Here is a 22,860-nt window from a genome sequence, read left to right on the forward strand (position 1 = left end):
TGCAGAAATCTAAGGATGAAGGGATGTTCCAGGAAATATGAAGCAGTCTCCCAAGTTGGTATGTTACATATAAATGTGGATTGGTGGCGGTGGGGGGGGGGATGTCTTTGTCAGTTGAGGTCTGCTTTGCCCAAATGTCTGACTAATATTTGTGTCTTTACCTTGTATGGCTACCTCTACTTCCGTGTCCTTGAGGAGCAAGTCTTCCAGAAGGGAAACGTTGAACTCCTCTCTGACACACACTGTGGGTTTTGAAATTAGTTGTGATTTCTCAGGAGGAAAAAAATAAAAACCAATTGTCATTGTTGATAGCTGAAAGAAAATCTCAGTATCCAGCCATGGTTTGGAGAGGGGGCTGGGTGCAAAGAAAATGTAGGCTGCGTGGAGAAGGACACAGTGCTTGAGAAAAATTGTAATGTGGTTTTAAAAACAATCAATACATTCGCTTCATCTTGAGTCATGTGTTGAATTGCAATCACTCCGGCCTAGACAGATATAGATCAGAAGGCAAAGATATTCAGTTAATGCTAGGGAGTTGGGCCATGTGACCCTGCAGGCTTCGGGGTCTTAAGAGGAGCTGCGATTAAGTTCTCTGTGGGGTCAAGCTTGCAAAAGAACAATATCATCATCACCATCATCATTAACTAAACATTTTAAGTCACCTAATATTGATCGACTCTTAACAACATACTGGAAAAAATTAAAATATGAGTTGTGAAAGGAAACTATAGTAGTCTGTCTACACTGTGGAATCTGAATTTCAATACAAGGTCATTATCCTATTAGCAGAAGCCATATATCCTAAATGGGTGGTGCAGGGCATGCAGGAAGAAAATGCAGGAATGCAGTAATTGCTTGTTTGTTTGTTTGTTTGTTTGTACCCCGCTCATCTGACTGGTTTGCCCCAGCCACTCTGGGCGACTAGTCTTTGCAGAAACCATAACAATGGATGTACGGAGCCAATCTAGGTGTGACAAAAGAGATCCTTAAAGGGTACTTTTAAACTTTTGTAAATAGGATCTGGATTATTAAAATTAACCTTTGAAGCTGCTGTTCGCCCTTCTGAAAAAGGATACATCTATTTTTCCTGATTGGGCAAGCAGCAATTATCATGGGGGAACTCTCCTTTCCCATGCCAGAATCCCAATATGGATCAGGCATGGCATACCTACTATCTATGACTTCTCCCCTTTTTCGATGAAATCGCCACCCTCATTCATTTCTCCCCTACTCTAATATAGCTGCACTTATCAATTTCTTTTCATACCAAGAAAAAAACTATGAAATGCACAAGGAGTTGTATCCAGTCATGTCCTCTATGTGGATGGAAAGCTCTGTGATCCAGTGGAGGTTCCCATCAGAGGAACAAGGAGGGGGTCAATTTTTGCCTATTCACAGTCCCCCTTGCATGCCCCAAAATATGTTGGAGGACCGCTTGAAATGCAGTGGGAAGATATGTGGGAAACTGCAGTGTGTCAGCAAAATGGCTTCCTTCCTTGTTCCTTTGATGGGAACCATCTCTGGAACACAGCGCACTGTCAGTGTAAGGTAAGTCCATGGATATAACCCAAAGGGCTATTCTGTTTAATGATGAATACCTTTGTGGGAACACAAAGACAATATTGCCATTGGTATGGTGCAGTACAGTATTAATTCATCATCAAAAGTAGGAAATTGCTGTTAACCTTTTCAGTGAGGCAAAGCGCCACCCTATCCTATGAAATAACCCACAATTGAAAAGTAGACAGACCCCTAGAGAAAGATAAATCTATGTACTTCTCTCAAAAGATTATTTAATTTTGAATTACTGGGGTTTTTTAACCTGGAAAATTAATTGTTTGAATAAAGATAAAGTCCTCATAAAAAAGAGGTCTGACCAATATAAACAAAACCTAAGCACTGAAAAATCAAGAAAGAGATGCATTAGTCATTTTACGAACAACAACAAAAGGCAGGACTCTACAATTTTCCAATGATCACTAGAAAAAGAGAAGCAAAACTACAGTACACATGTAAATTAACAGAGAGCAGACCGTGTGTGTAAAGAAATATCCGCAGGACATTTAAAATCATCCAGACTTCGGGTATACTCATTAATCCATGGGAGTTAGCCATCTGGCATGTAGTATATGATGCCTTAACTATTGTTATTGTTGTTATTATTATTATTATTTCTGAATCAGGCTGTATCTGACAATACACTTGCCATTCAGTATGTAGTGCATTCATTAACGTCATGTCTGCTGCTGGATGAAAACAGAGAAGAATAATATCTGGGGCAGGAAAAGAAGTCATCCTTAAAAATGTTATTAGAGTGTTGGTGACATTGACAGAAGACTACACAATAACCTCTTGCTCAAACTCATTTAAAGGGGGAGAGATTGTTCCCCCTTTTAAACAATGAAAACAATCACACACCCATCACTTCTATCTATGTATGTGGTAGATTTGTTGGTGGTGAGTGTGTATACATAAAATCACAAAATCACTCCTGCACAAATGCAGTTTAATTAAAGTACTCCACTTGGGCCTGACTCAGTCTATAGTTTGACTGGAAACTCATTATGGTAAACAACATTAATAAAATTAATTTTCAGAAATATTGCAAGTCTTATAGCGCTAAAAGCAAGGATGAGGAGTATTATTATTATTATTATTAAATTATGCTCCAAATCATAATAAAACATTGCTTTACAATCATGCTGTGACACATTTATATTTATGGATTCTTTATGTCATATTGTTCAGCAAAATCATGTGGGCTTGTATTTATTTTCATAAAATTGCATTCATAAAATAGCAATTGGACCACAACTTTAAAAGAATTTGCAAGAAAATGAAAATGCAGGAATGCATATTTAACTTTAACCAACTTACAACAGAATCACTGAAAATAGTATTTTGATCATTTGAAAGAGTCCTACAATTATACTTAGGCATTCGAAAGTGATCATAAGTTAATTTTTTTTGGGGGGGGGGGTTGTGTTTTACTCAGATGATACCCAGCTCTACCTCTCTTTCAAATCAGAACCAGTGAAGGCAGTGAAGGTCCTGTGGGAGTGCCTGGAGGCGGTTGGAGGATGGATGGCAGCTAACGGGTTGAGGTTGAATCCTGACAAAACAGAAGTACTGTTTTGGGGGGGACAGAGGGCGGGTGTGGGGGACTCCCTGGTCCTGAATGGGGTAACCAGGTGCACAGCCTGGGAGTCATTTTGGACTCACAGTTCTCCATGGAGGCACAGGTCAATTCTGTGTCCAGGGCAGCTGTCTACCAGCTCCATCTGGTACGCAGGCTGAGACCCTACCTGCCCATGGACTGTCTTGCCAGAGTGGTGCACGCTCTAGTTATCTCCAGCTTGGACTACTGCAATGCGCTCTATGTGAGGCTACCTTTGAAGGTGACCCGGAAACTACAACTAATCCAGAATGCGGCAGCTAGACTGGTGACTGGGAGTGGCCATTGAGACCATATCACACTGGTCCTGAAAGACCTACATTGGCTCCCAGTACATTCCCAAGCATAATTCAAAGTGTTGGTGCTGATCTTTAAAGCCGTAAATGGCCTCAGCCCAGCACACCTGAAGGAGCATCTCCATCCCCATCATTCTGCCCGGACACTGAGGTCCAGTGCCGAGGGCCTTCTCGGTGGTTCCCTCACTACGAGAAGCCAAGTTACAGGGAACCAGACAGAGGACCTTCTCAGTAGTGGTGCCCGCCCTGTGAAACACCCTCCCATCAGATGTCAAAGAAACAACTATATGACATTTAGAAGACATCTGAAGGCAACCCTGTTTAGGGAAGTTTTTAATGACTGATGTTGTAATGTATTTTTAACCTTCCGTTGGAAACTGCCCAGAGTGGCTGGGGAAACCCAGCCAGATGGGCGGGGTAGAAATTTTTTATTATTATTATTATTATTATTATTATTATTATTATTATTATTATTTTACTCTGGATTTTCATAGGGTTCCTTCTATTTGCTCAGGCATAAACAGAGATCTCTCTGGAAATCATCCTGTAATTGTCCCCTTCTGGGCTAAAACCCCCAATATCTCTGAATGTAAATATCACTTTCCTGCAGTAGAAAACATTCTAGGCTGATAAACTTTAACTCTTAATTTGTTCTAGTGCTGCTATTACAATATTACCTGCAACCCTTTAGAGGAAGCATTGTTAGGTAAAATAAATGGCTATGTGAAATCTGGATAATCTCAAAGTGGAGGCTGTGTCAAAATATCAAGCAATTTTTCTAAGATTATCTGAGACCAAATCCACACTATACATTTAAAGCACACTTATGCCATTTTAACAGTCATGGCTTCTCCCAAAGAATCATGGGAGCTATAATTTGTGGGTGGTGCTGAGAACTGTTAGAAGACCCACACTGCTGACCTAGCACATTATATAGCTGTAAACTGCCGTCCTTTTCCCTTACACAGGCTACTGGGGATGAATATGAGTAATGGGTTTTAGTGGCCCATCCATGGTCCAGTAAGTCCGGTGCATAGTCTTTAACCTGAGAGAGTGGCCTTGGGATTGTTCCAGGGCCAGATTAATAACTTTAGAGGCCCTGAAAAAGATGGTGGTGCCCCCCATAAGTAATTCAAAATAAAAAAAACAGTACTAAACTGTAAAATAAAATTTCAAAATATAAAAACCACACAGATTTATTGTAACACATGACAGCATCTGATTTTCTCACATTATTTTGTTCTATATTAGTCGGACACCACCTGGTTTAGGTGAAGACATAGGCACTGGCTCCAGGAGGCTGAGGCCCTTTGGGGCCCTTCAATCTTTTTTTTTTTTTTTAGGGGACTGGGACCCCCCATTGTTGAGGCCAAACGCGGAGCGATATCAGGATGTCACATGTCATTAGGATATCGCATGATATCATGTGAGTGACACCAAGGCATCACATCGGACCCCCTCAATGTTCTTCAGAAGATGGCACCTCTGGGTGAGGATCAGTTAACAGTAAGAGAACAGGAAAATGAAAGAAAAGTGGAATATAAGGAAGTCTAACAAAGTTCTGATTTTCCCCATGATTACTGCTTTGATTCTCTTTTTAAAATACTGAATGCCAGATTCTTACAAAGATAATTTTCTCTGCTTTACTGATCCCTTAATTATGTGCTTAATCTGCCTTTTGGGTAATCCAGCACTGGATTGTTCAATGCCCTTCTGTACCAGACAAGGGCCATTGAGCTTTATGTGCAGTTTCAAATTTTCAGCCTGACCCATGTCTCTGTCATTCTTGGCAAAGGCTCTCAATTCCCATTGTAACTAAGTTGTTGCAGTCCATTGTTGCTCTGGTATAAGGTGATTGATTTCTACCTAGGGTATAAAATCTAAATTATTTTATTCATACAGAATTCTCCCAGCAACTGTGTCACAATTTCTGGTGTATTATCTAAAGGAGGTACTTGGACGCCTCCCTTACAGAAAAGAATTTTATTTATGTATGTATTTATTTAATCCATTATCTACCCTTCACTAAAAGGTCCAAGAATGGGTTACGTAATAGTAAAATACAACACATAAATAACTGAATCACTAAATAAAATAATTGTTGGCAATAAAATAATTGTTGGCATCCCTCTGTCTCGAGTGACAGAGTTTTCCTTCTTCTAGATTGGTTACCTTGGTGCTAGGTGCACATCTAGTTCTAAAACCCAGAGTCCACCAAGGAGAAGGCTCTCTCACATGTTACAACCCCATGGACCTCCAATGACAACAGTATTACCAACAAGGGCTTTCTTGCTTATCTTAATTCCCTGGCTGATCTGAAAAGGAGCAGGCAGTCTTTCAGATACTTGGGACCCCATACATTTAGGGTTTCCATGCCACAGAGCTTGATCTTGAATTAGGCTGGGAATCAGACAGGCGACCAGTGCAATTCTATCAGAAGTGATGTCATATGAGTTCTGCTGACCAAGCATGAACTTGATCCACATCTGTGTATCCCACCATAAGGTAGATCTACACTCCACCTCTTCTGTCTCCCCACCTTTGTCAGCTTCATCTACAACTTTCTCACATTTCCCTGTGGCAGGCCTAACTATATGACTCCAGTTGTTCACAAGAAGACATGTTTGCAGCAGCAACTCCTTCAGTGTTCAGGTGAAGTTTTGTACACTATTTGGCTTAGTGAACAGCTTTTATATCTGCAGTCATATCTGAGGTTAATTGACAGTTATGTGAAAGACTGTATGATTTGCAAAAGGCTATACAAAAGGATCTTTACCATTATTACATCTTTGTCTGTTTCTTGGCCACTTAATTTTCAATCTGCAGAAAAAATGCTGGAAAGCATAAACAGAAGACAAGAAGTAGAATGCCTTTGTTTTGTGCATCTTTTCAAATACTTTTTGATCACTTGACTATAGAGAATCAACACTCCCTGTATAATGATGCCAAAATGAGTACACCTGAGTCTTGTGGAGTTGTTGGCTCAGCCAAAAGTATCACGCGGTTGCACAGTTAGCTGCATCTAGATGCTGCCGCATACTATTATCCTACATCAATTGTTTCATGAGTATCTTTTGTTCAGAAGACATTTAGTTCTTATTGGGATCATGTCAAAATTGACAAGATAATGCTTTCAATGCCCAACTCCCATAAACAACAATAGCTCTAAGTAGCAGTTGGCAAATTCGTTTGGTTTGAAAAACTGGGGTTTTATTGCTCCAAATGTGTAGTTCTACAATCTCACTTTTTTAATGCTTAAATCTTTCATTCTATCAAAATTCCAGCTGCATTGTAAGTATTTCCAAGAGTGGATTTAAGATACAGGGATTTAAATGTCATTTTTTTGAATTGGTCAAATACCAATTTTTGTTTGGCCTGCATAGTGGTGTGCAAATTTCTACTGAATAATCCAGCTATGAACATGCAGGTCTCTAATCCAGCATCTAATTTAGAAAGATAACTGTCAGAAACAAAGCAAGCAAGCTCAGATCATAGGTGAGTGCATGGGCACCAGCCTCAAAGTCTTTGCATGACTAATTCCAAGAAGAAGGCTTAGAAGGATCTTGTCTATAACTCAGTCAGGTGGGAGGTAGAAACAAGTCAATGCTGTGCGCAGAAACAGCATGGCAAGGTGATGGGCAAAACAAAGAAGAAATAAACAATGGAGAAAGAATCTGAGGCAGACATCAAGTTGAAGAAATAATTCACAAAAGGGCAGCTCAGGGCATGAAGATACTTGCAAGGAGACAGGACTAGTCTCAAGGCAGTTAAGTTGCTTTAAGAGGGATCTGTTGAACAGCTAGCTAGCATCATTTCGGCATCCCCTTCCTGCTTTCTTTTGTAATGGCTGCTGGAATGGGGACCCAGGAATGGAGACCAAGCTGCCCTCCAGGTGTGCTAAAACTCCAGCTCCCATCAAACCTAAGAGGAGGCGTGTAGTGGTGATAGGGGATTCCCTACTGAGGGGAACAGAAGCAGTGATCTGTGGGCCTGACAAGATGTCTCGGGAAGTGTGCTGTCTCCCCGGGGCTAAGATCCAAGATGTAACTGAACGACTGCAAGGAATCATAAAACCCACTGACAAATACCCCTTCCTCTTGGTTCATGTGGGAACCAATGACACTGCAAGCAATAGCCTCCAGAAGATCAAAAGAGACTACGAGGCTCTGGGCAGGAAATTGAAGCAATTAAATGCACAAATTGTCATCTCATCTGTCCTCCCAGTTGAACGACGTGGCCCAGGGAGAGAGGGGAAAATAGTGGAAGTGAACAGCTGGCTTCGCAAATGGTGTAAACAGGAACGGTTTGGATTCTTAGATCACGGACTGCAGTTTCTTGAAGATGGACTTCTGGCAAGCGATGGGCTGCACCTCACAACGGTTGGGAGGAATGTTTTTGCCAAAAATCTCAGAAACCTCATCAGGAGGGCTTTAAACTGACTAATGTGGGGGAGGGAGACAGTGCTCCTGAAGGTAGGAGTCTATCAATTGATGAAGATGATCATCCAAATGTCATAGACCAAATGGAGCAAACAGCACACAGACCTAGTGGTGGGAGGAAAAAATCCTTAAATAAGAGTCACGGGGGAATGATTAATGGACTTCAATGTCTGTACACTAATGCGCAAAGCATGGGAAATAAACAAGATGAGCTTGAGCTCTTGGTACAGCAAACTAAATATGACATAATAGGCATCACTGAAACCTGGTGGGATAAGTCCCACGATTGGAATGTAATAATGGGGGGATACAATCTATTTCAGAGAAACAGACCAGACAAGAAAGGAGGAGGAGTGGCGTTATATGTCAGGGATGTGTATACCTGTGAAGAGATCCAAGATTTAGAACCTCAAAGCCAAAGTGAGAGCATTTGGGTCAAAATTAAGGGAGAGAAGAATAACAGTGACCTCATTGTGGGAGTTTACTATAGATCCCCAAGCCAAACGGAGGACATAGATGATGCCTTCCTGGAACAGATGGCCAAGCATGCAAAAGGAAGGGAGATAGTAGTAATGGGGGACTTCAATTACCCGGATATTTGTTGGATGTCAAACTCAGCCAAGAGCATAAGGTCAAACAGATTCCTCACTGGCCTTGCAGACAACTTCATTGTCCAGAAAGTGGGAGAAGCAACAAGAGGAACAGCCATTTTAGATCTGGTCCTAACCAATGTTGATGACCTGGTTAGTGGGGTAGAAGTGGAAGGATCATTAGGCGCGAGTGATCATGCTCTTCTGAAGTTTACTATACAGCGGAAAGGAGCAGCCAAGCATACTAGGACTCAATTTCTTGACTTTAAGAAAGCCGACTTCATAAAACTTAGGGAAGTGCTGGGTGAGATCCCATGGACAGTAATACTAAAAGGAAAGGGAGTTCATGATGGCTGGGAGTTTGTTAAGAGGGAGATACTAAAAGCACAACATCAGGCAATACCAATGAGACAGAAACATGGAAGGTGCCTAAAGAAGCCAGGGTGGCTATCTAAAGAACTTTTAACTGAGTTAAGATTAAAAAAGGATGTGTACAAAAAATGGAAAAGGGGGGAAACCACCAAAGAGGAATTCAAACAAATAGCCAGCACGTGTAGACACAAAGTCAGAAAAGCTAAAGCACAGAATGAACTCAGGCTTGCTAGAGAGGTTAAAAGCAACAAAAAAGGCTTTTATGGGTATGTCCGTAGCAAAAGGAAGAACAAAGAAACAGTGGGGTCACTCAGAGGAGAAGATGGTGAAATGCAAACAGGGGACACAGAAAGAGCTGAACTCCTCAATGCCTTCTTTGCCTCAGTCTTCTCCGATAAAGAAAACAATGCCCGACCTGAAGAATTTGGAGCAAATGATTCAGCAAAGGAAACACAGCCCAGAATAACTAAGGAGATAGTACAAGAATACTTGGCTAGTTTAGATGTATTCAAGTCTCCAGGGCCAGATGAACTGCATCCAAGAGTATTAAAAGAACTGGCAGATGTGATCTCAGAACCACTGGCAGTCATCTTTGAGAATTCCTGGAGAACAGGCGAAGTCCCGGCAGACTGGAGGAGGGCAAATGTTGTCCCTATTTTCAAAAAGGGGAAAAGAGAGGACCCAAATAATTACCGCCCAGTCAGTCTGACATCAATACCAGGGAAGATTCTGGAGCAGATCATTAAGCAAACAGTCTGTGAGCACCTAGAAAGGAATGCTGTGATCACCAATAGTCAGCATGGATTTCTGAAAAATAAGTCATGTCAGACTAACCTGATCTCGCTTTTTGACAGAATTACAAGCCTGGTAGATGAAGGGAACGCAGTGGATGTAGCCTACCTTGATTTCAGCAAGGCATTTGACAAGATGCCTCATGATATTCTTGTAAAGAAGCTGGTAAAATGCGGTCTTGACTATGCTACCACTCAGTGGATTTGTAACTGGCTGACTGACCGAACCCAAAGGGTGCTCATCAATGGTTCCTCTTCATCCTGGAGAAGAGTGACTAGTGGGGTGCCACAGGGTTCTGTCTTGGGCCCGGTCTTATTCAACATCTTTATCAACGACTTGGATGATGGACTCAAGGGCATCCTGATCAAATTTGCAGATGACACCAAATTGGGAGGGGTGGCTAACACCCCAGAGGACAGGATCACACTTCAAAACGACCTTGACAGATTAGAGAACTGGGCCAAAACAAACAAGATGAATTTTAACAGGGAGAAATGTAAAGTACTGCACTTGGGCAAAAAAAACGAGAGGCACAAATACAAGATGGGGGACACCTGGCTTGAGAGCAGTACATGTGAAAAGGATCTAGGAGTCTTGGTTGACCACAAACTTGACATGAGCCAACAGTGTGACGCGGCAGCTAAAAAAGCCAATGCAATTCTGGGCTGCATCAATAGGAGTATAGCATCTAGATCAAGGGAAGTAATAGTGCCACTGTATTCTGCTCTGGTCAGACCTCACCTGGAGTACTGTGTCCAGTTCTGGGCACCACAGTTCAAGAAGGACATTGACAAACTGGAACGTGTCCAGAGGAGGGCAACCAAAATGGTCAAAGGCCTGGAAACGATGCCTTATGAGGAACGGCTAAGAGAGCTGGGCATGTTTAGCCTGGAGAAGAGGAGGTTAAGGGGTGATATGATAGCCATGTTCAAATATATAAAAGGATGTCACATAGAGGAGGGAGAAAGGTTGTTTTCTGCTGCTCCAGAGAAGCGGACACGGAGCAATGGATCCAAACTACAAGAAAGAAGATTCCACCTAAACATTAGGAAGAACTTCCTGACAGTAAGAGCTGTTCGACAGTGGAATTTGCTGCCAAGGAGTGTGGTGGAGTCTCCTTCTTTGGAGGTCTTTAAGCAGAGGCTTGACAACCATATGTCAGGAGTGCTCTGATGGTGTTTCCTGCTTGGCAGGGGGTTGGACTCGATGGCCCTTGTGGTCTCTTCCAACTCTATGATTCTATGATTCTATGATCAGGGTCAGCTCACATGAGCAGTGATCAGGGATGAGGAGAGATGGAGTCTCAGAATGTCTGAAGGGCCACAGGTTCCTAGCATGACCAAATGAGTTGCAATTGTACCTCATTACAGATGCAGTAGGTGAGCTTAGAAAATGAACTTGGATAGAATCCTATAATCATGGGTAAGCTGCAAAGGCTGATAAAATTTTCTTGCAACAGTGGGCAGCAGTGATACTAGTTTTCTGTGGGTTTGATGCCCTCATGAACAGGGAAATAATTTTACACGAGATCCTTCCTTGTGCAATCAGGACAATTAAATGTGCATCAACAGTGGCAATGATAAATCTGCCTGGGTCCACCAAGGCATTTAGCATGTCAAGTAGATGTACAAAGGAGGTTAAGAAAAATGTTTAATAGAAATCTCCTTTGTGTCCCTCAGGACCAAATATATCCTCTGGGATAGACTTGTGATTAATTAAACTTTTTCTCCCTGAATGCAGGGCAATCAAGAAATTCCTCTCTTTTATTCTAATCCACTGACACAGTTGGAAGGAACATAACAATTCATCTATGCATCTATTCTCATTTCTATTCAACTCCTAGTCTCATATGAATTCTCAGCCCCGGGAGGTCACATGAACATGAGGAAATTATTTTGCACAGCATATATTGGAGAGCCTAGTTACACAGGTCCATATTCAATGGCCAATTGGGGCCCCAGAAAGAAAGGAATATAAGAACACCTGCCAGCTTAGACCAAATGCTTATCTAGCCCAGCATTCTGTTCCAACAGTGGCCAACTAGACACCTGTCATGGGAAGTCCACAAAAAGGACATGAGGAGAAGGAATGAGTAGGATGAAGACAAGGGGTATCTTAACAAATTCTAAAATGGTGTTTGCAACTTTTCCATAAGTGATCCTTAACTGGTTTTTTAAAGAATGAGAGATTCTACAATTCCATTGATGAGGTGTTTTTCCCCCTAACCAAAATTCAGTTGTTTGTAAGACATGTTTTTAAAAAGCTCCCATTGCAAAGTTTACTTATTTGAGCACTAATCTAACCAACCTTTTACAGTTAAGGCAAAAAAGCCCAGCTGCGCAAAAGGGGTCTCAGGTGCGCTTTGGAATATACTTTATTGATTTGCCTCTTCTGTGTAGCTAACAAATATATTTCCAGTTTCCTTCAAAACAGCTTGATCAAATCAAGAAACCTTTTTTCTGAAGCCAAATAAGTGAAAATGGTAGAGTGCCTCAGCAATTGTTAATAAGGCAGGATTCACAAACAGATTTCTAAGTGGGGTTTGCAATGGAGCTCTAAAAGTGACAAATAACTTCTGAAAATGACAGATATATGTAGAATCTGTTTGTCTTATCTGATTCTTTTTCTCTAATGCTGCAATTTAATTCTCTATTATCCTGGAAAAGAATTCGGACAAAGCACCTAAAAATAAACACAGAGAGAAGATCTCAACATTTAATATAGAAGGCAGGGGTGGCTTTCATAAATGATATTATTAAGGCAGTTGAATAGTCATGGACCTGGATGGGAGGAAGACTTCTGGGAGGCCCATGTTACACTGGAATATAATATAAATTAGTATCTAAACATCAGAAGAGTCCTGCTGCTGGATCAATCCTAAGTTTCCCACAGTGGCACATTTAGAAAGCGCAACCTATGCTGATGTATGCATCTGTTTTCCCTGGGGAATGCTGCCTGCCTTATTATATGCATGTACATTTATTTCTTTATCCATGCATCTAACACCCACTTTGCAAAGCAGAGTCTGGGGCTCCAGGCCAAAGGACTACTCTTTTCATTTTCTCTACAGCAAAGAGGAGAGTCATAGGCATAGTCAAATCCAGGGGATGTCTAAGAGCATATTTGATAACTAATCACTTCTTGGAACAAGTTGCCTGCTTCTTGCGATCTGTCCATGGTCCTGAAGATCTGCCCCTGACCAGCTTTGCTTTCTAGATTCCTGTTCTGAGATTGAATGCTGATTTTTTTCCTGCTTGTCCTCTCCTTATGTTCCAGTGCACAAGGTAGACATGTGCCCACCTGACACATCTATGGACTCCACCTCACCAGAACGAGAACAAGTTATCATTAGTGTGCTTTTGGAAATGAACAGGGGGGAAAATCTTAATATAACCTACTGCCCTATAGCAAACAGACTGGAAGCAAATATCTTGAAAGAAGGTCCCATGTGAAGTCTCATATTGATTCTAAGAACACTGTATAATAACAGACTTGCTGCTACATCATAACCTACACTGGGATGAAAGACAGTGTGAACAAAGTGGACCTCTTTTCCTGCATCTAAGGCCACATCCACACCAAAAATTTAAAGCAATCATGGCTTCCACCCAAGAAGCCTGAGAGCTGTACAGTGGTACCTTGGGTTACAGACGCTTCAGGTTACAGAGAGTCCGCTAACCCAGAAATAGTACCTCAGGTTAAGAACTTTGTTTCAGGATGAGACAGAAATCGTGCTCCTGCAGTGGGAGGCCCCATTAGCTAAAGTGGTACCTTAGGTTAAGAACGGTTTCAGGTTAAGAACGGACCTCCAGAATGAATTAAGTTCTTAACTAGAGGTACCACTGTAGTTTGTTAAGGATACTGAGAGTTGCTATGAGACTCCTATTCCTCTCCCAAAACTGCAATGTCCAGAATGGTTTAACAATTAGTCCCTTTTCCAAAGAACTCTGGGAATTGTAGCTCTGCGAGGGGAATGGAGGTCTCTTAACAACTCTCAACACACTTAGCAAACTAAAGTTCCCAGGATTCTTTGGGGGAAGCCATTACAGTTTAAAGTGTTATAATAGTGTTTAATGGATGTGGACTAACTCTTCGCTGATTCAGAGCAGCCCTCTGCTCTTCCAGTTCCTCTCATCCATCCTTACAAGCACGCATATATCCAACTGGCACACCAGGCCAGCCAAACCCAAGCAAAGTTAAACTCCGGTGGCAAGCCAAGAAAGTAAATCCCAGAAACAGATAGTGAGAAATATTATCTTGCCCCTCCTATACTAGAAGCCAGGGGGTCATCATGACCTCTCTGAAGAAAACTCAAGAGTTTGGGGAATCTGAGAGCACTCATCAGTTGGCTGCTTTGGGGGAGATTGCAGACAACACTTGTTATGGAAATTTTACAATTTCTATCACACTTGGAGGAATTTTTTTCCTTATCATTGTTGACTTAATATCATTATTCATTTACCAAGAGAAGATCTATAACCCTATTGCAACATGGCTAGCCACAAACAATAGGATAATATCTGAGGGAAAACTGTTTTCTGTTGGTGATTAAAAGCTAAATCGGCAGCCCTGTCTCCCTCTGGATTAAGTAAATTCTATTAGTTTTTCAGTTGTGTGCAGTAAATATGGATTTCAAGATGTGTTTGTCTGCATTCCTTAAAACATTTATGAACAGTGAACAGATGCATTTGTTTTAAGCATATTTTCGTATTTCAACACTTTTCCCCTTGGTTTTTAATATGGATACTGTTCATCACATATTGAATAAAGCAACTTTTACTGAACTTAATGCCTCAACCCAAATCACATTGTCTCCATAAATATTTCACAATTTGTGTACAGCAAATACCAAATTCACTTCTGCACTTATTGTAATAGACCAAAAGGGTCTATTAGACCTTGACCATTTCACCCCCATCTGTTCTTGGGTTAGTCATGAAGAATGTATATTGAATGAGGTGTGGTGGGGTGGTGCTTAGTTGGTTTTGAAAATACCTACTAGGTCCACTGGTGTTGTTTCAAGGAAATGTACAAGATTTGCTAAGTTACTGTTTAATCCAATGTCCATGAAATGTCTCTGTTTCCAACCATGAGTATGATCCAGCTATTGTGTGACCTTGGGCCAGTCACTATCTCTCAGCCTGAGCTACCCCACAGAGTTTTTGTCAGGGTGAAATGGAGAGTGGAGAAGGTTGTATGTCACCTTGAGCTCCTTGGAGGGCTGGTGGCCTCAAAATGCAAATTTGAACCCTACTAGCTTCTATTCTATTCATGGATCACTGCCTTGCCATGGCGAAGGGGCTTGAATAACTCAGAGAAGCTATGAGCTATGCCGTGAAGGGCCACCCAAGATGGACAGGTCATAGTGGAGAGTTTTGACCAAACATGATCCACCTGGAGCAGGAACTGGCAAGCCACTCCAGTATCCCTGCCAAGAAAACTCCATGGACAAAGACAACAGGCATATAAAAGTTATGACGCTGGAAGATGAGCCCCTCAGGTCGGAAGGCATCCAACATGCTACTGAGGAAGAGCGGAGGACAAGTACAAGTAGATTCAGAGCTGATGAAGCGGCTGGGCCAAAGCCGAAAGGACGCTCAGTTGTGGATATGCCTGGAAGCGAAAGGAAAGTCCAATGCTGTAACGAAAAATATTGCATAGGAACCTGGAATGTAAGAACCATGAACCTTGGTAAGTTGGATGTGGTCAAAAATGAGATGGCAAGAATAAATATTGACATCCTGGGCATCAGTGAACTAAAATGGACGGGAATGGGCGAATTCAGTTCGGATGACCGTCACATCTACTACTGTTGGCAAGAATCCCGTAAAAGAAATGGAGTGGCCCTCATAGTCAACAAAAGAGTGGCAAAAGCTGTACTGGGATGCAATCTCAAAAATGATAGAATGATCTCGATACGAATCCAAGGCAGACCTTTTAACATCACAGTAATCCAAGTTTATGCACCAACCACTGGTGCTGAAGAAACTGAAATTGACCAATTCTATGAAGACTTACAACACCTTATAGAAATGACACCAAAGAAGGATGTTCTTCTCATTATAGGGGATTGGAATGCTAAAGTAGGGAGTCAAGAGATAAAAGGAACAACTGGCAAGTTTGGCCTTGGAGTTCAAAACTAAGCAGGGCAAAGGCTAATAGAGTTCTGCCAAGAGAACAAGCTGGTCATCACAAACACTCTTTTCCAACAACACAAGAGACGACTCTACAGATGGGCAGCATCGAAATCAGATTGATTATATTCTCTGCAGCCAAAGATGGAGAAGCGCTATACAGTCAGCAAAAACAACACCTGGAGCTGACTGTGGCTCAGATCATCAGCTTCTTATAGCAAAATTCAAGCTTAAACTGAAGAAAGTAGGAAAAACCACTGGGCCGGTAAGATACAATCTAAGTCAAATCCCTTATGAATACACAGTGGAAGTGAGGAACAGGTTTAAGGATTTAGATTTGGTGGACAGAGTGCCTGAAGAACTATGGATGGAGGCTCGTAACATTATACAAGAGGCAGCAACTAAAACCATCCCAATGAAAAGGAAATGCAAGAAAGCAAAGTGGCTGTCCAATGAGGCCCTACAAATAGCGGGGGAGAGAAGGCAAGCAAAATGCGAGGGAGATAGTGAAAGATACAGGAAATTGAATGCAGATTTCCAAAAAATAGCAAGGAGAGACAAGAAGGCCTTCTTAAACAAGCAATGCAAAGAAATAGAGGAAAACAATAGAATGTGAAAAACCAGAGATCTGTTCAAGAAAATTGGAGATATGAAAGGAACATTTTGTACAAAGATTACCATAATAAAAGACAAAAGTGGAAAGGACCTAACAGAAGCAGAAGACATCAAGAAGAGGTGGCAAGAATACACAGAGGAACTATACCAGAAAGAAATGGAGTCTCGTATACCCCAGGTAGTGTGGTTGCTGACCTTGAGCCAGACATCCTGGAGAGTGAAGTCAAATGGGCCTTAGAAAGCATTGCTAATAGCAAGGCCAGTGGAAGTGATGATATTCCAGCTGATCTATTTAAAATTTTAAAAGATGGTCTGTTAAGGTGCTACACTCAATATGCCAGCAAATTTGGAAAACTCAGCAGTGGCCAGAGGATTGGAGAAGATCAGTCTACATCCCAATCCCCAAGAAGGGAAGTGCCAAAGAATGCTCCAACTACCGCACAATTGCACTCATTTCACACGCTAGCAAGATTATGCCTAAAATTCTACAAGGCAGGCTTAAGCAGTATGTGGACCGAGAACTCCCAGAAGTGCAAGCTGGATTTAGAAGAGGCAGAGGAACCAGAGACCAAATTGCAAACATGCGCTGGATTATGGAGAAAGCTAGAGAGTTCCAGAAAGACATCTACTTCTGCTTCATTGACTATGCAAAAGCCTTTGACTGTGTCGACCACAGCAAACTATGGCAAGTTCTTAAAGAAATGGGAGTGCCTGATCACCTCATCTGTCTCCTGAGAAAACTCTATGTGGGACAAGAAGCTACAGTTAGAACTGGATATGGAACAACTGATTGGTTCAAAATTGGGAAAGGAGTATGGCAAGGCTGTATATTGTCCCCCTGCTTATTTAACTTATATGCAGAGTTCATCATGCGAAAGGCTGGGCTGGATGAATCCCAAGCTGGAATTAAGATCGCCGGAAGAAATATCAACAACCTCAGATATGCAGATGACACAACCTTGATGGCAGAAAGTGAGGAGGAATTAAAGAACCTTTTAATGAGGGTGAAAGAGGAGAGCGCAAAATATGGTCTGAAGCTCAACATCAAAAAAACGAAGATCATGGCCACTGGGCCCATCACCTCCTGGCAGATAGAAGGGGAAGAAATGGAGGCAGTGAGAGATTTTACTTTCTTGGGCTCCATGATCACTGCAGATGGTGACAGCAGCCACGAAATTAAAAGACGCCTAATCCTTGGGAGAAAGGCGATGGCAAACCTAGACAGGATCATTAAAAGCAGAGACATCACCTTACCAACAAAGGTCCGTGTAGTTAAAGCCATGGTTTTCCCAGTAGTGATGTATGGAAGTGAGAGCTGGACCATAAAGAAGGCTGATCGCCGAAGAATTGATGCTTTTGAATTATGGTGCTGGAGGAGACTCTTGAGAGTCCCATGGACTGCAAGAATATCAAACGTATCCATTCTTAAGGAAATCAGCCCTGAGTGCTCACTGGAAGGACAGATCGTGAAGCTGAGGCTCCAATACTTTGGCCACCTCATGAGAAGAGAAGACTCCCCGGAAAAGACCCTAATGCTGGGAAAGATGGAGGGCACAAGGAGAAGGGGACGACAGAGAACGAGATGGTTGGACAGTGTTCTCGAAGCTACAAACATGAGTCTGACCAAACTGCGGGAGGTAGTGGAAGATAGGAGTGCCTGGCGTGCTCTGGTCCACGGGGTCACGAAGAGTCGGACACGACTAAACGGCTAAACAACAACAACAGCTTCTATTTTATTTCAAATTGAGTTTGTGTCATAACCAATGTGCTTTACTTTATTTAAATGTGATCCATTTTTGTTTCCTTGCTTGCTTAAAGCATTTTTGCCCTACTCTACAACCAAATAGGCTCCTAGAGCAATTTACAGATTAGAATGAAAACATAGGGTTGCGGCCACCAGGTTTACAAATGGTCCTTGCACTCCTTTTGTCTCTGGAGATATTCCAGAGGGGCCATAGGAAGCACTGGGTCTCCAAGGATGGAGAGAGAGGTTCTACCTCAGAGAGGTAGACCTGATGTCAGATACCTGTTCCTCACCACCACAGAAACAACTGTGGCTCATACACTATTGACGCTGGAGGTCTGACATAAGTAAGGTCCATTGCCTTCCCAGTCCCCCAACATCACCCCAAGCCAGCAAGGAAACTCTGCTAGTCATTTTCCTCCCTTACATACTAGGGACAAAGGTGAGAGTTGTTTCCTAGTTCTGCTGGATCTCTCAGCGGCCTTTGATACAATTGACCATAACATCCTTCTGGACCGTCTAGAGGGGCTGGGAGCTGGGGGCACTGTTATACAGTGGTTTCGCTCCTTCCTCCCGGGCCGTGTTCAGAAAGTGGGGGGGGGATGAGTGTTCAGACCCCTGGGCCCTCACTTGTGGGGTGCCTCAGGGTTCAGCCCTCTCCCCCATGCTTTTTAACATCTATATGAAGCCGCTGGGAGAGATCATCAGGGGGTTTGGACTGGGTGTCCATCAATATGCAGATGATACCCAGCTCTACCTCTCTTTCAAATCAGAACCAGTGAAGGCGGTGAAGGTCCTGTGTGAGTGCCTGGAGGCAGTTGGAGGATGGATGGCGGCTAATGGATTGAAGTTGAATCCTGACAAGACAGAAGTACTGTTTTTGGGGGACAGGGGGCGGGCTGGTGTGGAGGACTCCCTGGTCCTGAATAGGGTAACTGTGCCACTGAAGGACCAGGTGCGCAGCCTGGGAGTCATTTTGGACTCACAGCTGTCCATGGAGGCGCAGGTCAATTCTGTATCCAGGGCAGCTGTCTACCAACTCCACCTGGTACGCGGGCTGAGACCCTACCTGCCCGCGGACTGTCTCGCCAGAGTGGTGCATGCTCTAGTTATCTCCCACTTGGACTACTGCAATGCGCTCTACGTGGGGCTACCTTTGAAGGTGACTTGGAAACTACAACTAATCCAGAATGCGGCAGCTAGACTGGTGACTGGGGGCGGCCGCCGAGACCACATAACACCGGTCTTGAAAGACCTACATTGGCTCCCAGTACGTTTCCGAGCACAATTCAAAGTGCTGGTGTTGACCTTTAAAGCCCTAAACGGCCTCGGCCCAGTATACCTGAAGGAGCGTCTCCACCCCATCGTTCTGCCCGGACTCTGAGGTCCAGCGCCGAGGGCCTTCTGGCAGTTCCCTCATTGCAAGAAGCAAAGCTACAGGGAACCAGGGAGAGGGCCTTCTTGGTAGTGGCGCCCGCCCTGTGGAACGCCCTCCCATCAGATGTCAAAGCGATAAATAACTACCTGACATTCAGAAGACATCTTAAGGCAGCCCTGTTCAGGGAAGTTTTTAATGTGTGATATTTTAGTGTATTTTTGGTTTCTAAGGAAGCCGCCCAGAGTGGCTGGGGAAACCCAGTCAGATGGGTGGGGTACAAATAATAAATTATTATTATTATTACATAGTGAATTCCCCCCTACTGACTTAAATGAGAGAGAACTTTTATAAGTCCCAGAGAAGGACTAAACAGTGCAAGTGTTGTTCCAGCCCTTTTTTATCCCCTGCTGGCAGGACCTGGTAGGACATTGTATGAGCTGGTTTTGCCAGCCTTCATTCTCCCCACCCCATCTCCTGCCTTAAGATTGCATCTTAAAGGACACACTGCAAAAGGAAATGCAAAGGGAGAGGGAGGAGGAAAGAAGTAATCACAAGCATAAGCTCCAGAGTTATACCAGTGACCTGCAGGGGTGGAAACAGTTTGTGCAGCCTCGCAGAATGGTAACAGATGATGAAGAAGAAGACCCCCAAAGCAGCTGGTGTCTCAGCAGACCAAATGGAATACTCCTGCTTCAGCTCCATCATACCCAATACTAGCATTTTTTATGTTTTGTCATATTTGCTTCTCGGCTTGGCTCATCAGTCCCTTGTTAGAATCCTGAAAATCCATGTGTTCTTCAAAGTACGTGAATGATCAGCATGGCTGTGAAGGCAGGTATATCTGAAATGAAGGGGATGAGAAAAATACTAAAGAAAAGTACACCAAATTCACTATGTTTTCTAATAAGTATGGTATGTTTTCTAAACCCTTAGGCTGAGATTCTTCACATTTATGGGCACCCATTTCTCAATAAAAAGATTGCCAGATAAATGAAAAATAAACCTACCAGATGTAGTTTGATACGCATTGTGCTTGGTGTTAGCAAATATGATGAGGATCAGATGGGACGTTGTGCAATAAGCATCAGTGCATCTTCTCAAAATTGATGGCCCATTAATCAGCCGTAAAGTAACATAAATTCACAGCAGTGTAAGATATAAACTACCTACATCTAATAGACAAAATGCAGGGAGCAGCTGCATCAAAAACAAACATGGTTGTGTCTAGGTTATGGTACTGTCTGATTTTTAACTTGTTTTATGAGTTGATGTTTATTAATTAATTTTATAGATATTGCTTATTAGATTTTATATTGTTTGCTGCCTTGAGCACCTTGGGGTGGAAAGATGACATATAAGCTTGCTCAAATAATCAACGACTTCAGAAATGTTGGGGGATCATTTACATGTATAAAGGTAAAATAGGGTTCCCCAAAATTATCCACGTTATTTGTGGTGGAGGTGGTGAAATTGAAAGGGAGCATTTTGCAAATATTGCTGCACAGAGAGGTGAAATTCCCCAACAGTCCCCCCTCACCCCCAGGAAAGTATCTCCTGAGACTTTCGACTCATTTCATATTGAATGAACCCCCCTAGTGCACATTCTTATGAGTGGGTGAAGGAAGAAATGAGCTAAGAGAGGGTGTTAAAACAACATAAAAAAGGTAAAGGGACCCCTGACCATTAGGTCCAGTCGTGACCGACTCTGGGTTTGCGGCGCTCATCTCGCTTCATTGGCCGAGGGAGCCGGTGTACAGCTTCCGGGTCATGTGGCCAACATGACTATGCCGCTTCAGGTGAACCAGAGCAGCACATGGAAACGCCATTTACCTTCCCGCTGGAGCGGTACCTATTTATCTACTTGCACTTTGACGTGCTTTCGAACTGCTCTGTTGGCAAGAGCAGGGACCGAGCAACGGGAGCTCACCCCGTTGCAGGATTCGAACCGCCAACCTTCTGATCGGCAAGTCCTAGGCTCTGTGGTTTAACCCACAGCGCCACCTGCATCCCTTTTAAAACAACATTAGATGATGCTAAAGCTGAAGCCACGGTTGCATCCAGAATTCATGGGTGGCAAAACCAAGGAGGCCTCTCTGCTGAACATCCGGGGGAGAAGCTCAGAATTTTGTCATGAAATTCTTTTCTAAGAAACTTCAGCTAAGCCCTAAGAAGAAGAAGAAGAAAGAAGAAAATCATATCTTCCTTGGACTGATTTGTATGTGTGCTGGTGATTGCCTCTTGATTCCCCCGCCCCAATGTGAGAAGAAAGATGAGGAGTGTGTGGGGGGGAGATGGCAGCTGGCGGTGCATCATTATGTGTACACACATGCCATCTCCTATGTGCGGCTGACTTTGGTGAGGTCATAAGGGGTTCTGCCTAAACAGGATCTCTGGGGTATGATAATCTACCTTTTTTTTTTTTTTTTTTTTTACATTGGCTGTGAAGTTAGACTTATTATTAATAGACCAGATAGGAAGGATGGGGCTCTCATCATCCACTTTGGAGCTAATTATTCATTTTGATCTAAGAGGATTATGATGCTGAAAGATAACCACAGGCAACATATTTATAGCGCTAGCAAACAGTGGCCAGGAACTTCGACTCCTGCATTTCTGCTTAGTTTATCTGATAGGAAAGTGTGTCGGGGCAGGGAGAGCTGGTTTGGTTGATTAGCCGTGTGTTGCATGGGACCATGTACACCCCGCTAAGCAGATTATGTGTGTTTTCTTTTACAAATGAGCCCAACTCTCTCCGCAAGCTGCAAGTTATGTTAATGGTCACAAATGCTGCTTCCTTCTTCTCCTCTGCCCCCCCTCCCTCTGCCACTGCCGCTCCCAGTTTTAAACATTATTAGCTCTCTGGCAAGATCTCTGCTGCCGACTAAAAAACTTGGCACTATCAGGAATTGCTGAATAATTTAAGCTTCTGGCAGCCCGAGAAAAGAGAACACACACACCTTTCTAGGAGACAGGCATGCTGCTCAAATGTTTTGGAGAGAAGCACATGACACATCACTGTATAGCCAGCGATGGCGACCGTCTCTCTTTATAGAAGCACAACTTCCTAGGCAAATGGGACACAATGCATAAAGATGTCGAACGTGCAATTAGACAGATCCCTCTCCACTCCAGCATTCCCAGAGGCACAGAGGCATTGGGCTTTGCGGGCTCACATTTCAAGAGTGCCTTTGCATGTGCAAGGCTGATTGGAGCGCAAGTGCACAGGTTTCGTAATGATGTGATGAGCCAAGATGTTCGAGGTATTTGATTTCTGTGAATTCCAATGAGAACAGGTGCCACAAAAGAACATTTATCATGAGCTGGA

The sequence above is a fragment of the Podarcis pityusensis genome, assembly GCF_964106645.2.
Source record: "Podarcis pityusensis genome assembly, chromosome: 7".
In the NCBI taxonomy this organism is placed as follows: Eukaryota; Metazoa; Chordata; class Lepidosauria; order Squamata; family Lacertidae; genus Podarcis; species Podarcis pityusensis.